This window comes from Ambystoma mexicanum, chromosome 4q, assembly GCF_040938575.1.
Source record: "Ambystoma mexicanum isolate Mex_15411 chromosome 4q, UKY_AmexF1_1, whole genome shotgun sequence".
Classification (NCBI taxonomy): Eukaryota; Metazoa; Chordata; class Amphibia; order Caudata; family Ambystomatidae; genus Ambystoma; species Ambystoma mexicanum.
In genome coordinates, this window is record NC_090928.1 from 703,407,615 (window position 1) to 703,425,334 (window position 17,720).

Consider the following 17,720-nt stretch of genomic DNA (forward strand, 5'->3'; position numbering starts at 1 on the left):
CAAGTTAATTTACCAAGTTAGCCTGGGAACACATTCCGAGACGCCAAGGCTCTGAGGCTATGTAAGCACTTCCCCCAGTTAATTGTCTATGTGCGCCTTAATAACTTACAGCGTCAAACACAAGTTTCACGAAAACTCTTTCTGTTGGAGTTGGATGGGTGAAGGGCTGGAGTCTGGGTTGGTCTAAGTGGCCAGCACCTTTGAACCATAGCAAGTGCATGGCCCGACGCCAGCCCTGGGAGAGAGAAAGCCCAGATGCAGCAGCTTCTCTGTGACTAATGCCAGGGTTCTACAACCTGTGGCTCATCAGATGTTTTGGACTTAGGCTCCCATGATCAATAACCTTTGGGCATGTTGGATAGGGCTTTTGGAAAGTGTAGTCCAAAACATCTGTAGAGCGAATGGTTCCAGGTCCATGCTCTAATCAGTGCAATACGTTCAGCAAACTGAGCAGAAAATACCTCAGTACATTGGGCCTCATTACGACCCAGGCGGACTTCGCGGTGCTAAATGCACCGCGAAGCATGGCGGAAAGCCGCCGATAGCGCCATGGGGGTTGGCGGATTTACCGCCCCATTCCGACCTCGGCGGAGCGGTAAATCCCCAATCCCCATTCTGCCCTTCCCCATTCCCATTTTTGCCCCATAGGGTATAATGGGAGTGGGGAAGGAGTTAATTACGCCACCGTAAAATACGGTGGCGTAATTAACAACGAGGTCCCGTAGCGCCATGGTTTTCTCCGGCTGGTAAAACCAGGCGGAGAAAACCTCCATGGCGCTACGGGAACTCGTAGTATGGCGGAGAGGTACGCCATGCACTACGCTGGCGTAATACCCTCTCCGCCAGGGTCCTAATGAGGCCCATTGTGTAGATTCAGTAACCTCATGTGTGGTACATGCCATGTACTTTGAGTTCAATTCCCCTTGTCCATTTCCCAGAATAACCTATCTGCATATTACTCCTCTTCTGGGTTGTAAAATAGTTAATTCCATGGTTTAGAGCCATGGGAATCGCCATCTGCCTAGATCGGCAGCAGGAAAGCGGCATTAAAAAGTGAGCATCCTGTTTAAGTTGAGCAATACTGTGCACACATAGGCAACAACATAACAAACGCTGTCCCAAGTAACCTCAAAAGGGTGAAGTCAAGGTAGCCTCATGGCTTGGGAGACTCCTGGCAGGTTTTTAATAAATGCGGTGAGTGTACTATGTGTACAAAACCTTAGGAAAAGACTACTACTGTTACTGACCTTGTCATTACCATTTTCTAATACATTGACATTTCTGGTTTATGCTTTGATCTGTATATGTAAGAAATACCTATATATTGACAGTGTCAGGCAAGGGAAGAAGCCCTAGATTTTTAAAAAAAGATGTATTAATTAATAAAATGATGCAGGTAGTAGTACCATTTTCGGAAGGATGATCTGCTTATCAGATCGCCTATTTTCATAAACTCCACACTAAAGGTATAGCGTGCACCTATGCCCATCGTATCATATCGTGATCTGCAGAGCCCATGCTGACAGCCAAGTCAATGCAGTGCAGAGGCGCCATGTAAAGTCTGTACCTCTGTCTCTGTTCCAAAGCCACACAGTCTTGTGGAATTACTTGTCTGGTAGCTGTTTAATCATGAAGGCAAACCTGAGTATTGTGTATAGTATTTCACATAACTATAAGAAGCCACTTCAGATCAATATTATGTGTGTCAGCACTATGGGCACAGTGCCAGCTGTGGAAAGAATGTGTGTATTCTGTTCAGACTGCCTGGCCTTGCCAGACTACAGGACAGGAGAAAGGATGACTGTGCCTCTCTGTTAATATGTTATGAGGGCTGGTAATACCACTCTCCAGCAGGACAACCTCCCTCCATGACCTATCCATGGAAACAGGAATGAAAGGGCACACTTGTCCAAAAAGAACTAGCCTTGCAGCACGGTTTGAACACCAAAAGGGCATTTGATACTATGGAAAAGGGAAGGGGGTAGAGTTAAAGTAGACAGAGGGAGCTCAGCATAGTTGAAAGAAGATTCCAGTTTCTTGTTTCTCTCTATATCATTCCTGTCTCCTCCACCTTCTTTAGCACAAAGCACTTTAGCTATGATATGAAAAGGGATGGGCCACTTGTCTCAATGACAGGGATTTGACCACATAAAGCAGAATTGCTTCAGTAGAATCAAGTGTGGGCGTTTGCCTATATAAGAAGGAGTCATAGACTCCTTTACTGATTTATCTCTGAACTTCAGCCCATTAAGAAGAATGTGTTGTAACCTACTGGGAGAGCATTTCAGAGGTGAAGGCAGGCGATCCAAGAGAAGAGCAATTTCTGCTCACTAACCACCAGCAGGGCACATTTGGGGTGAACTGCTACTGGGGCAATACCTGTCTCTCCGCCACCTAGACCAGTACCCAGGACCCCACTGCAGGTGTTTGCCAGCCTTCCACGTGTTTGGGAGAAAGAGACAAAGGGCCTATTTTGTCCATGAGCCCCTGGTTTAGGGCACACAGCAACTGAAGAAGCAAGCCGATGGTGTCCTGCATTTGCAAAGTATTTAAACACATCTGAATCATTGGAACTTGTGCTGCTTCTGGCACTTCTTCAAACTCTTCTGTTGCTCCATTCTTAAACCAACTTGACTGCTATGTCACACCAGCTGATCATGTTGTTTCCTAAGCTACAACCAGAAGCGTGCTGCCACAGAAGAATTTGGACTGCTGTGTGTATCACTTTGAACCTGCCTCAATGCCTGCTACCCATGTGGATCACTGTGACTTGGCGCCTCAGAATCTGATTGAAGATATTTATACAGCGCCAAGAAGCCTGGTTCAATGCTGTTAAAATGACCAGAACAGAGAGAATGTTCAATTGGCTGCTAACTGCTCCCTGGTCCATCTTTGGGTCTGTGAAGGCTTCATGAAGTATACACAGAAAACTGAATGAAGTTGGGGCTATACACATTTATTACAAATAAAAAGAAGGCTGGAAGAAGTTCTTAACTTGCCATATGCTAAGGTGGGATTTCCCTACCTAATTGAAACTAATGATGATCTGTGTCAGGAAGTCAAAAGCAAATGTCTGTCTGTGTCCAAAACCTATACTGTCCTCGCATCTAATTGTATACAATGTGTAGAGATGTCAGCATCAAATAAGAAGTCAAAATAAAAGTTCAGAGCTTCTTCCAGCTCTTAAATGGAAAAGGGTTTTCCAAAAGAGGAGTTCCGTTCCGCACACTTTCAGGTTTTTCAATATTTCACAATAACACAATTCCTTGTGGTCTTCAATGTTCCAAAATATAACGTTCAATTACTCAATTTCAGTTCAGCCAGATTTTCATCCTTTATTCAGTCACAACAATCACAAAGTGGCTTTTCCTTAGGTGGATGTGTTTGGTCTAGGCACAATTGTCGGACCACACAGTCCACCCATTACAGGTCACAATTGCAACATACTTTATTTTCATCTGGTTCATAAGTATCTTGCCACCTTTTCAGCTTCACAGTGAGACTTGATTTAATTTCCTTTCAAGGGCCCTTGAAGCTTTAGTGTCACTTATTTGCTCAACTTTCACTTGTTTAGCAGCTTTCACTTGTAAACCCAGCACAAGTTTCCCAGTACACTTTCCTGCTAGGAAACCCAATTACTTTTACAGTTCTATTGCACAATCCATCATAAGCTTCCCTGTACACTCTCCTGCTAGGAAACCTATTCTCTGTTTCAGGATTCTTGATTTATCACAGCTGGTGCCCTTTCCCCCAAGCTTAGTTACGGTTGTCTTTCTATCACACAATTAGTCTTGTCTCCTGGCAATGCTTTCTTATTTAACACTTGGCAATTCTTGCTTATTCAACTCTTGGCAATACTTGCTTTCCTGACTTCTCACTATATTCATTAAGTATTCACATTGGTTTTGCTTATTTTCAATTGAGATATTAACAATTCAGGCCACCCTATTACGAGATCTGCAGCAGGTCCCACTCTGGAACGACTGGTCAGACCAGGTGTCCTTAGCGAGACCCGCTAGCAGACCAGGATGCTAACAACGGGCCCGTGATTAACGGGCCTATTGTTAGCATCCTCCCCATTCCCATTGAGCCCTTTGGGGGCTCAAATGGTAATGGGGATGTACTGGGTCCCGAGAATTGGAATTACTGGGCCCGCCAAAGTCGGCATGGCCCGTTAATTCCCTACTCCTGGAACCCGGACCCGGACCATGCTCTAAAATGCTGATCCACTATATCCAGGCCCCTTTTTCACCCTGAAAGACTCACTGTCTTCCCACGATCTGCTTCCCACTTTCTGTGGCTTTCCAGAGACTCGCCTGCTCGCAGTCTGCTCCTGCTGGTTCCCTCGGGCAAATCGTGTCTTCGATTGCTTCCTCACTTCCCTGCTGCTTATGTTGGAGCTATGGTTGACTGCAGTCAGTGGTCCTGCACCTGTGAGTGTTCAGGAGTCTCTCCGATGCTCCCGGTACCTTTGCTCTGGGCAGCAGGGCTGGATGTTTTGAAGTGCTGTTGTATTTAGTTAAATCTGCAAATAATGTCTTCCATTAAATTATATGTACGTATTTTCGTAGAAGCTTGATATAACATTACTTTATTTTGGACCACCACACTTTGCATTTGGGCTGCTACTGTTTCACATTACCACCCCTCATGTGAGTATAGCCTGCCCTCAGTGTCATGTGCTTGAGGTCAGAAACATGCCCACAAAGCTGAGGGGAGAAAAGTGCACAAGAGACAGGAGTGTAAAGATTCCTGCAAACAAGAAAATGTAGGCAATAACTACAGACAGGTGACAAAAGGCAGTGAACAGAAAGGGGCTGGGAGTACAAGACAGACATGTCGGGTTCCCAATTGTGGTGTACGCAGAATGGGGGACATGTTACCCACAGGGTAAGGGGAAACTCTAGCCTTCTGAGTTGGTTACTGTTACATGGCCCCAATCTGAATGCTCATGGAAAAGAGCATCAGCAGTGGGTGTCTGTGTCTGCACCCTAAGGCACATAGAAGGAAACAATACTCAGTAGACTGAAGCATATACAGGTCCAGCAGGAACTGAACAGAGATCCCCCCACCCCTGAAACAGGAACCAGCACACTGAAACACAACAAAAGAAAGGGGCAGAAGTTGCATGCTGGGAAACCCAGCAGCCCAACTCTGAACAAAGTAATTACACAATAACAGAAATATCCAGGGAATTACCAGGGAGTCAAAGTGAGCAAGGTTCAGGACAGAGCACCAGAAGAAAGAGGAAACGCAAGAAGACAATCATCTAAGTGCAAGGGTACATTAGACTGGAACTGCAGAGTAGAAACTAAGAACGGAAATCAAGAAACAGTGGATAGAACTATAGACCAGGAACAAGAAAACACAGGACCAAATCTCTGGCCTACGGTATCAAGCACTCAACTGCAGACTGGAAACAAGGAATTCAAGCACAACTGTATTTCTGGACTGGAATAACAAGGACAACATGTGTGCAAGTGCTAGTTGAGAACACTCTTTGAGGAAGGTATTAGGCCAATGATAGTGACACAGTGAGCAGGTGCTTTTTGTGTTGTGACATTGGGGGTCATTCTGACCCTGGCGGTAGGGGGTTAATGGCACCGGTAAGGATGCCGTTGCCGTTAACCCCCTACTGCCCTATTACGAGGTCCCTTAGCGGGTCCCACCAGGACCGGCTGGTTTTACCAGCCGGCCTTAGCAGGACCCATTAATGGACCATGGAGCTAATAACGGGCCCGCAAATTGCGGGCTCAAATGGGAATAGGGAATGGTTTTCGAAATGGGGACTTGTCGGGTCCACATAGGTCGGAATGTCCCGGTAAGTCCCCATTCCGACACCACGGACCCGGACCCGAGTTTGGAGGCAGCCATGGTGCTAATAGCACCATGGCTGCCTCCAAACTCAGAATGACCCCAATTGTGTTTAGGTACCCATAGTTTTGCCACACGTTTAGGCAGTTTCCAGGCTGCTGCATAGTAAAACACACACGTAGTGAAGTATTTCATTCTATTATTTTCACCACACCTATATTATTAGATAAGGTTATTTACCTTGGATTGTTTTGAATATGTAGATGGAGCTTTTTTAAGTTGTTAGTTGTTGTAATGAGCAGGAGGTCTTCAGTGTTAGAATAGGCCATTGTTAAAGGCTGCAGATTTTGCCGGTTAGTGTGCTGGGCTGCATTAGTGAGCTATGACCATTTAATTGATTTCTATTTCTGCTGTTGGGCAGAAGACCACAACCAGCCAAGGTCAGGATGGAAAGGGGTGCAGAACAGCGTTCGGCTAATTGTTCAGAGAGAGAAAATTCTTAGGGAACTGAAATGAGAATCGAGACAGCAGGTGCCATCCCAGGCGATAGACAAATGAATAATGAATTCTTGTGAAGTACACATTGAGATACGCAAGAAGGCCAAGACAACAGTATTACCAAAATGCAGAACTAGGATGAGAGCAGAGCCCCCCCCCCCTGAAAGTTAGGGCACTCGGTCCAGTGGTAAAGTGCCTTGGTAAAACGAATAAATAGGAGACATTAGTTTCCAGGGGCAGTTCCTCAGTCATTTTTTTTTCATGCAAATATTCATTGTGAGAAGATAACTAGGAGGTTGTTTCTAAGCTTGGCAACATATATCAAGATGGGATTTGCAGAGTGAGCAGGTCCAAGGGTTGGGAAGCCAAGAGTGCCAATTATGGGGAAGTGATTGTGGCATTCCATGGGATGCAACAAAGTTTTGACCTAGCTGATTTCCACTCAGACATGATTGGTTTGCATCGGTGGAATGCTACAGCCGAGCTGTCTCATGTGTTGCTGTCCAATTAAGGTATAACTTTTTTACCAATTACACCATGAAGAGTGCCAATCCATTAAAGAGATGCATTTTGTGCTGACTATAAAATTATGTTCGAGGGGTGGTATTTTGATGGTCACGCGAAAGGAAACTTCCAATTATACTGTTTATTGCATAGTGTTCTTTGGGTGCTCAATGATGATTAGCCATTGGAAATGTTAGAATTAGAATTGATGATACATTTGAAGAACATACTCATTTAGCAGTTTCTTTCTTTAAATATTGTAGCCCCCTGTGGGTGTGTCAAACTATTTTACAGGTCATTTCCACAGAGCTGTCTGATTCTCCTGGCTATATTTTGCAAATAACAAGCAGCTTTTTAATTTTGTATTGGATTTGGATACTTTACCTACCTTTACAAATCCAAAGATCAAAGCACAAGTTGCTGGATGCAAACTCAATATAAGAGCCCAGTGCTCCTTCAGACAGTTGCTTAAATACTGAACTGTCCTGTGCTGAAGCAGGCTCATTAGCAGCACCTGGAGCACCACACCTGAAGGTAATCTGCCTCTTCCCTCTCTGGTCCTGGGAAAGTGAAAGCAGCACTGCAGGGGCAGGATTGAGAATATGTGGGTAGTGTGCAGGGGTGCACAGGAATAGTACACTGGAAGGAGAGATTGGTGTGAAGGTGCAGTTGTGGCAGGAAGGGAGTGCGGCTGAGTAAAGAGTGTGAGTGGGTAGGGTAGGGGTGGACAGAAGCGAGGCGAAGCCGTGACATGGAAGAGTGGGTGTAGGAAAGGGGTGGGTTTGGGGAATGGCAGTTCTGAGGTGCGAGAGAGGTTGACTGGAGCGGATGGGCGAATGCCTAAAGTACAGCCAAGGACCTCAGGAAAACAAGGCAGAGAATTTAATTATTTAAATTCAGAAACAACATATCCCATAATGCACATTATGGCAGTTCTCATTGCCTGGCTATACCTATGCAGTTGTCCTAGAACTACAATGTCTTGAGGCCTTAGAGATCAGTGCTGCTTTCACTTTCCGAGGACCAGATAGTGAGGTTGGGTAAAGAATGAGAGCGATTAGGGTAGGGCTGGACAGATAGAAAGCGACATGGAAGAGTTTGGATAGGAAGGGGGTGGGGTCGGGGAGGTTCTATCACAGACCCAAACCCTGTCCCGTTCGGTGTCCCTCAGGGTTCATGCATCTCCCCCGCCCTCTATAACACCTACACTAAACACCTTTTGACTACCTTTATGACAACTTTGCTCATGACACCCAAATCCTCCTCCCTATCTCCGGGAACTAAGCCTAGGACATCAAAACTATCAATCAGATATATAGCATTATCCAGAATTGGATGACCTTCCACAAGCTATGCCTCAATGATTAAAAAAAGCTTCTCATTGTGGGCACCCCACAATGCCTTAGCTCCATGGATCCCTCCTATTTCTATTTTTTACATCAATGGCACCACCATCCAGGTTTCCAAGTATGTTAGGACGATTGGCGTCTACATCGATCCGAAGCTTAATATGTCCCACCACGGAAATGTGCTGGCCTCTGCTACTCACTATGTGGATAAACTCTTCGCCCTGAGCCAAAAATTGCTCTCGCCCTCCAACTGCCTGACTCTCGCACGCACTATCATGTGCAGCAAATTGGACTACTGCATTTTGCTTTTCACTGGCACCTCCTCCACGGGACGAGAGGCACATCGGCTGTACTTCAATTCGAGGATTGAATCAAAAACGTTAGTGATCACCCACCGCTGTTGCATATGAACCACCTCTCAACCTGCATCTCAGCTAAAACAGCTGTCTGTCCTCTTCACTGCTTTTCCAGCCTTGCTCTTCAAACACCCAGATGTAACCCTAAACGAGCTGAAGGTTCCAGCTTCTGCGTCACCGCTCCTATCATGGCGAAATGACTCCCCATCCACATCAGGTACGAACCTTCACACCTCGCCTCAGAAAACTCCTTAAAATTGTTTGTTCAACAAATATGACTACGCGGTACCTCTGTGTTGAACTGTTTTGATTGCATTTGCTTACCTATACTATGTACAAGTGCCATGATGCCTTTGGGTTTGTGGGTTATATAAATGCATACACAAATAAAATAAATAAGGACGTTTCAAAGTCTTGCAAACGGAGAGCATAGACAGACATTTGAATAGGTGTTTTCCCAGGATGATTATGGTGTTGAATCAGTCTCAAATCGTCCACAATGGGTGCCGATTAGTGTTATGTGGCATAGTCCTGACACTCAGCCTATGTTACCGCAAAGGGTGGAGGTACATATTTTACTTGTGGCTTTCTATCCCTCTTGTTTTATAGAAGTGTGAGGGATGAATTGGTGGCCTAGCCACTACACAGTCCTGATTTCATTACACGCAGCACAAAAAGACAACTGGGGACACAGATTTCTAAACACATATAAGAACAATTAACATTATGTAATCAAGATATTAGTTTTGACTGAAGGAAGATATGGGGACAGTATTAAACATTTGGACTTTGATGAACTAGAAACAAAATCCAGCTGGGTATTGTGGAGGTGTTGAGGAGTACATGTTAGAGCAACACAAAGCCAAGAACATCTTTTTTAGAACGGGGGAACAAGGCCTACGTACGGACAATAAAATACAATGCTTTGAAGAAGAATACAATTGCATTACACAAATAAGATTACCAAGGTATCTCCAATATTAATGAATTATTGATTGCTGATTAATTGAAATGCTATACTTCAAAATACACAATAGGTAGATTTGGAGAACCTACAGTATACTCTGTTGATTCCTAATAGGAACACACCATATGATGCAAAACAGTGCATATCGTGACAGAGTATTGAAATTAGTTATTGAAAATAGAATTGGAACTTAAACTGCAGGTTACACGTTAAGACCAAACAGCATTTGATATACATCATACCTTTAAAACTACTGCCATTCTAATTATCATACAGACATTTTTGTAAAATGTCAAATACATTTAGTTAATGTCGAGTCAACTTGAATGACTACGGAATTTAAATGGAAGTTCATAATTAATTGTACGTAAGAACAGATTAGAATAAATCCATTGTCCCAACATGTGTATTGACATATGATAATGATATTGGAATGTATTTAGTAATACATTGGATAGCTCATCTTAATGTCTAAGTAACTTGAGTCCCAGACTGCATTTGATTAAGGTAAACAATTAACTCTCCATATTTACAGGAATGAGTAACATATTATAACAAAATATCTGTGGAAATAGGAGATTGTCATTTTATGGCAAACCAGCATACAGAACGAAATATGGCAAATCAATCCTTAGTGGATAGTTCATGATTCCAATTAGATGAGATTATCACTGCCCAACTTCAAAATTGCTCAATCTATAGTTTAGAACAATGCAACAAGCATAATCCCGTGTGTGCATTATGAGCAGCAACAACGAAGAACAGTATAAATATATTCAAAATGGCATCCACTAAAGCAGAAATGCCAGGAGCATGCTGTTATCATACCGTACATGCATGAAATTAATTTACCAGCTCATATTAGGTAGGTAGTAGGTAAAAGAGAGTTTAGCGTATCAAACACAAAACAAATATTAATATCATATAACAAGACTACCCTTCACAATTTATTTTATTTTCTAATTTTGAACAATGATATAGGGTAACAGAATAGCTTCACATTTACCTAAAATTTTGGACTAAATTGCTTAGTAAGTGTGTATTATTTCAGAATCAATTTATGAAACAAAAGATTGCACAACAATGCATTTAAACATACCATAGACCCCACTCAAACATAGGTGGACAATAGAAGGAGCACATGATAACAATGTAATAGAAATGCAAATGACTGCAAGAGAACACACATTGAACTATAAGGTACTGCAAATCAATTATATAAACATTTCCCAGGACTCGTACTCGTCTGACATTAGCGAGCCCTATTATACACAATAACATATTATATACTGTACAATGGTCTTATGCATTATTTCATTGTTCTTCTTTGAATTCTTTATTTAATTGCACTACTTGCATTATTTATTTAATGTTCTTGCCTTACACACATATACATGTTATACAATACAAGGAACTGCCTGAAGAAGCACACAACTTGTACAATTACGAGAAGCACATGTGGTGTGGAACACATGTTGGCTCATGTGTTATTCTATTCAAAGGCCCAAAACTTTACTTAGTTCATGCTTTGGATTTTGGACTCTTGAGAATACAAGAGTTGTTTGAAAGGGACACTTACTAATAGATATTGTGCCTTAGAGGCATTTGGATACCCTTCTTCAAATATATATTAATTCATTGATGTATATACTTGGTTGTGGTATTATGAACAGCAGAGCAGTAGGGGTCCCTTTAATGTGCATAGATATCAACCATTTCCTGTGTGGTATACCCTCTTAATGGCTCCTTTCTGAGCTTTGTTTTATGAAGGTATATCTTTCTAGGATGTTGTTGGTATGTGATTGTTGTTTTTCTCTTTTCAGTGGGTATCTATGCATATCCAAAGAAATGTGCCCGTCAATGATGTTTTCTTGTTTTTTAATACATATCAGTAACTTTTTTGTTGATGTAAAGCTTTCTAATTAATATTCAACATTTGATTACAAGGATGATTACTTAAAAGCAGGAGAACATACAATGCCCTTGCCCATTCACTTCATTTGCATCCAAAGGGGGATTCTTGAAGACCATTCTTTATATATGACTCAAAAGCACATTTAAATGGCCATCTTTCTACATTTATGCAGCGTTAGCCATATGGGTTGTTGTTTTCCAGTATGTTTCGTCACATCCTGAATCCAGAAATCTGATGGGCGCAACCATCCATCTGAACTTTAGGCATTCCTGTGCTAGCTACTATTAGGAGGAACAGGACATGAGAATATCCAATACACAGAAGGATGTTTTCCGGCCCTATTTTGTATTGCTTGCAGCTCGGGACAACCGGCACTGTACCAAGTAGGGATCTACCCCCTCTCCTGTGGTAGTAGTTGTATCCATTCATGCAAACCTGTATGATGGGGTTTTTAAGACCCTTCACATTGAATTATGCTTTTTGAATTCGACTGGATACTTAGAGGTGTTGAATACATTAGTGCCTCACACAAAACATTTATAGCATTTGTGTATTAATGTGAATGAACTGGCTTGCGCTAGCAAACGGCCCCACAAATGCACAGCACATCAAGATGTTGGTTAGTTGCACAAACATATGAAAAGGGAATCTGAAAGGGGGCATCATTTGGACTTTTCAGGGTTACTTTATGAATCGGACCCAAAGAGTGAACAATTGTCCAAATATGAAGAAATAAAGCACAAAATTGGTCGAGTATGTAAGTCTCTTTTAATAATGATGGCAATGGAACATTATTTCTCTACGGTCGAGCTAAATTGTTCCTTGGCAAAGGGCGAATTACAAAATGTATTTGGAACACTCTCATCGTGTTATTAAGGATCAATGTGTTTTCATTAACTTAAGTCTCTGTCGTTTTTTCCAATTCACATATTCCCAAAGAACCGCAGATCTCGAATGGTATACTGGCACAACATATGTTTGAAAGTTCTGCTTGTTGTCAAAACTGCCCAATCATAAGAAAAAAGAGTTCCTGGTGGTGCAATAATTACAGGTATTTTATTTCAGACTTTTCTTTTCCTGGTATGGAAGAATGCCCTTTGTGTCAGAAGAAAGGCTGTTCATGAGATAGAAACACTGTACATGTTTTATTGTTTTCCAACAGTTGATTACATTACACAGACTGAGCTGGACAAATATAAAAGAGTAATTGTACTGGCCCTAATTAAATATGATGCATTTAGCTGCTCTATTCTTTCCCATTGACTACATAGTGTGAACAGGAAAGGTATATTCTTCTTCAAGCCATGAAGTGGAAACTGATATTAACCCTCGAGTGCCTGGAATTTACCCTTGATTGGCATTGAATGAATACACACATTATATGGCAATGCACGAAAACCACAGCATATATCATACACTAAAAAGAGCAAATGGATATAAAGAAGACACTGTATGAGGAACCAAAGAGTAATAATGTTGTGAAAGTAAAGAATTATGAAGAGAGCTGTGCCAATCCCTAACCCAGCACTAAGAAATCACCTTCCACTGGGGCAAACCGATTTGGAGAAATCCGTGCTCACATGGCATGTACCACAAGACTTTAAAACTTTCTGCAAGACCGTGAAGAATGTTAGTGGACATTTTAGATGGCAACTTATACCCTTATCCATTGGTACTCCACCGGCTACTGAAGAATGAAGTTTGAAGTTTTAATACACTTTTGGCTGATTAGGCATTTTGCGAAGAGAATAAACATACATTTGAATACACTCATTTGCTGATAAATATAACATGCACAGATTCAAACTACTTTGATATGAAAAAGAAGCTACGATGGATATGTATGAAATGTTAAAATCATCGCCAACAGACTTTGGCCTATACTTATTTAGATAAGACTTTCATCCTCCAGGGTAGAGTTTAAAGTGAAAAGAGGGCATTTAAGTTCATCACTCACATCGTACATATGTCTCTGGGCCTAGGATTCAACTACAATCAATCTTGCTGGTTCTCCATATCCACTGCTGATATATGAACCCGCAGGTCAATTTGTTAGTGACTGTGTCAAAATCTTCTATGAGGAGGGACATTGAAACATCTGGGAGGGCTTCCTTCTTTAGTAGGGAGTGATGTATCTTGACCACAAAAGGTCATATGCTGGGCAGCCAATGAGAAAAATGAAACAAGTTTCCACATCTGCCTTGCACAATATACACCTGGCGTTTCATGTTGTTCACAATTGGTAAGACATACGCTCTGGGGAGAGCAAAAAGGGTGTCTTATTTGAGACTTAGCAAAGTTTTCCAGATAAGGTTGATGTCCATCATGAGTTGTATAAATGTCTGCCCATTCTAGGTGTCAGAAAACGGGCCAGGTCACCCTAACCTGTCAATCTTGCTTTTTCAGATTGCTAACATTTTAACTCAACCAAGAGCAGCCTATAAGAAAGCATACAATAAAGTGCTGAAACCAGCACACGTTCTAACACCATTGATGTAAGATCCTGGGTCAGTCTACACATCAAGATGAAGAGGTGGGAAAAATGTTCATGCCAGCCCATTTCTAACAGATCTCTGGAGTGGGCTGTCCCTCTTTTCATAGCGTAACAGTCTGATGAGTACATTACCCTCTTATGTTGGCTATGAAAGCCCACATCAGCATTGAGGGCTATGTTTGGGAAGCCCTTGGCTAGGTATTGAAGGTGTTTCCAAAAATGGCATTTACATAGTCAATTTCTCTCCACATTTCTCTAAGCTCCATATCTCTGCCCCGTCAGCAACTGAACAACTGAACTTTCCTCAAAAGACTGTTTTAATTCCAGCCCCTAAAATGACATATTTGCACACAAGATTAATGAAGGATTTCCCTGCCGCTTTCCTGCTTATCGACTCTACTTTTGTTTTTCAAAATAGATTTGAGGCGACCAATACCCAAGATAATTGTAACAAGATATCTGCCCTGATGAGGGCAAAAAAGGCATCTTATTGAGGATTTTCAGTATTTTCCAGATAAGATTGATGTCCACCGTGTGCTGTATAAATGTATGCCAACTCTGGGTGGCACAAAACGAGCTGAGGTCACCACAGCCGGTAGCTGATCTGTGTGGCAATATGCTGTCCTAGCCAGGAGGAGTAAACCACCCACATACAATAGTACAGTGTTCCCTTGTATAAAGAGGTATGTCTTTAGATGCTTCTTCTCCATGTTTTAGCAGGTCCTTACTATAAAGGCAACAGAGGACTGGGGCTAACTGCATAGACTGTGCCTGATCTCAATGGTGGTTTTAATATATAAGGCCAGGATGTCTAACACAGTTTTGCCAATTCCCAGCTCTGCAGGTTTGGCCTGTAGCGTCTCTCTGTCAAACAGGTCGAAGGCTAATGAGAAATCCAAGAAGCCTGCATAAATAAGGACCTCTTGGCTACTGGATACTTATTGGCTAGATGTTTTGTATGTTTTGTATAGGGTTCAAGTCCTAAGAAGGACAGGAGCCAATGTAAGGGTCAACCTTCTTTATTCTCTTTCTTCCAACAAGTCATCTTCTAGCTCATGTTCCTCCCCTTCTATTCCCTTGCCATGTACTCTCCTGGCCTTTCCCTTTTCCTTAAGGTAGCCGAGTCCTTCGGAGGATTTAACATCTACCCTCACTTATGTTGTTATTGGGCCAGTATTCCACTAGTCGTGTGGCTTCTTGATCTGCCGGTGAAGCCTCTCACCTCTCCCTGGTGTGTTGATCTCTCCCCTTTGGATCTGTTTCTCTTTCCTCACATCCGTCAGATTGACCTTTAATTGCTTATCCTTCAATTTCTCCCACATCACCGTCCTCTATCGGTGTCCTCAGATGTCGGAAGAACAATGAGTTTCTGGTCACTTACTGTTCACCTGACTGCACTGTGATCATTGTTCCTTTCTGTCCTGTTCTCATGAAGGGGATGTCTCCATATCTGGCATCAGTCTTTCTTAATTGTTTTTGCTTGACGATAACTTCTTCTCCTGTTCCAAACTCTCTGAGCTTTGCTTCACTCTTCTCGTCAGTCCAATTCTTTGTGCATTGTATCCTTTCTTTGTCTCTTCCCCATATCTCATCTATGGTGTCAACAGCTTCCTCAAACTTTGCTGGGCGTGTTCATCGCTGATACTTTATCATTATTTCTGCAGGTGTGACCCCCGTTGCTTCGGTAGTGTTATAGCATTCTGCAAAATGCCTGTTGTCTCTGTGTTTTCTCAATTTAACCAACGACATGAATCGCTCTGCCATGCATTTGCCTGGGACCATAATGCTGTCACTTTCTGGTGTCAAACTTTGAGAGGTTAAAAATAAGAGGCGGACACAAAGTTGTAGTGTTTTCAACATCAGCCATGTTTATTAAAAGAAAAGGGTCTCAAAGAGAGTTTCCCTGCCTAGTAAAGTCTGTGTCTTGTCAAAATTATGTAAACTGTCCTTGTGTCCAAAAAATATCTGACCCTCACACTAGAAATGAACAATCAAGAAGTGGAAGGAAACATGTCTCTAATTTAGGCTTAACCAAAAAGTGTTCAAATGTAAAACGAACAGACACATGAAACAAAAATGGTTTATTCCAAAGAAATGTCCTTGGATCCAGAGGGTAGTTCCATTCCCATGGATTATTTCAGGGAGGATGGTGAGCATGTCTTTTCCCAAACAACATTTCCTTATGGAGGGCAAGAATGTCTCTTCCATACAACAATTTCCCAAAGTTATCAATATTGGCTCCTTTATACAACTGTTGTTTCCAAGGATGGTGAAAAGCTTCTCTTTTACACAACTGTTTCAAAGATGATACAAGTGTCTCTTTTACACAATTGTCTGAAGGATGGCAAAAGCGTCTGTTTCACACCACTTTTCAAGGATAGCTTCCTGGTATACTCCTGTGCCAGGAATTCTTCAGTAGTTTCTCTAGATCCCTGGTACACTCTCCTGCCAAGTATCTTTTCACATTGTCCTTTTTCTTTCATACACTAAGTGGATTCCCTGGTATACTCCACTGTCAGATGTCCCCCTCTGGGTTCTATAGATTCCCTGGTGTCTTCTCCTTCCATGTACCTTTCCCCCAAAAGACTCATTGCCTGATATGTCAAATATATCAGGTCTTCTTTCAATGTTCTCCACAGAATTAATCATAGAACCCCAGAAGGTATGAAAGTAATGCCCATGGAAAGGTGGACCATTGTCCATCTTTAAAGTCTTCAGGCACCATTCACTCAACAGTTCATCCAGTATTCCAGATACATGTGAAAACACTGTTAACTGGGATTTATTCTAAGCAGGTATTGTGATTATTCTTCTTTCACTATTAACAGATATCAACCTTCCGAGACGGGTCTGTTGAAACCGGCCCTCTGAGGATTGTATAAGTATTGCAGTTAAAGGGGGATCTTTATGTGTCTGTTCCACCATGTCGTCCATCCGTGGGAATCATATCTGGTTCCATAACAGTCTCCTGGTGCTAACGATCCCTTGATGTCCCTCATGGGCTTTCTGTACCAGTGCATTTCTCAATGTCCTAGGGGCTACTAGTCTATTTTGTATCTTTGCTATTCATTCCATCCCTTGTCTGTTGGCTTCAGGGTGCTGTAGCAGGATCTTCTTGAAGTTCTTCCATTTCATTTCTTTCATTAGTATTACAGCCAGCCAGATAGTAGGGTAATTCTCTCATTCCTTTTTGTACTTGTCCATGGCTGGTTAAAGTGCATAAGCAGCTAGGTATCTGATGTATTGTCCTGCCCTGTCCGTTAGGGATCTTTCTTTGGCAGTCTTTTAATGTTGTGATATATAGTCAGTGGGATTCTCATCACCCACTGGTTTGTTTATTATTTGGTAGTTATACTCCTGGAGTCAGATGCCCCATCGTTCTATCTGCGGGGGAATTTTGGTCTTTGGATTTCCAAAAAGGGATAGAAATGCCTGATGGTCTGTTTTGAGAGTAATTTGTTGGCCGATTACAAAATGGTGGAAATGTTTGTATACCCACAGAGCCGCTAGGATTTCCTTTTCAGGTTGGGAATACACTGCTTCGGTTACTGACAGTGCTAGACTGGCATATGCAACGACATGTTTCACTTTAGCTTTCGTGGTTTCACCTTGCGCGAGAATGTCTCCCACACCTTAGGGACTGCCATCTACTGTTATTTCTGTGTGCCATTCTGGGTCAAAATATGCTACGTGCTTGGCTTCTGTAAGTTACGTTTGCATAATCTTGAATACCTTTTAGTATGCCTCGTTCCAGCTGAATATTTACTCTTTTTTCAGAAGCTGCCAGAGGGGCTCCATCACAGCGACATCGTTGGGCAGGTAT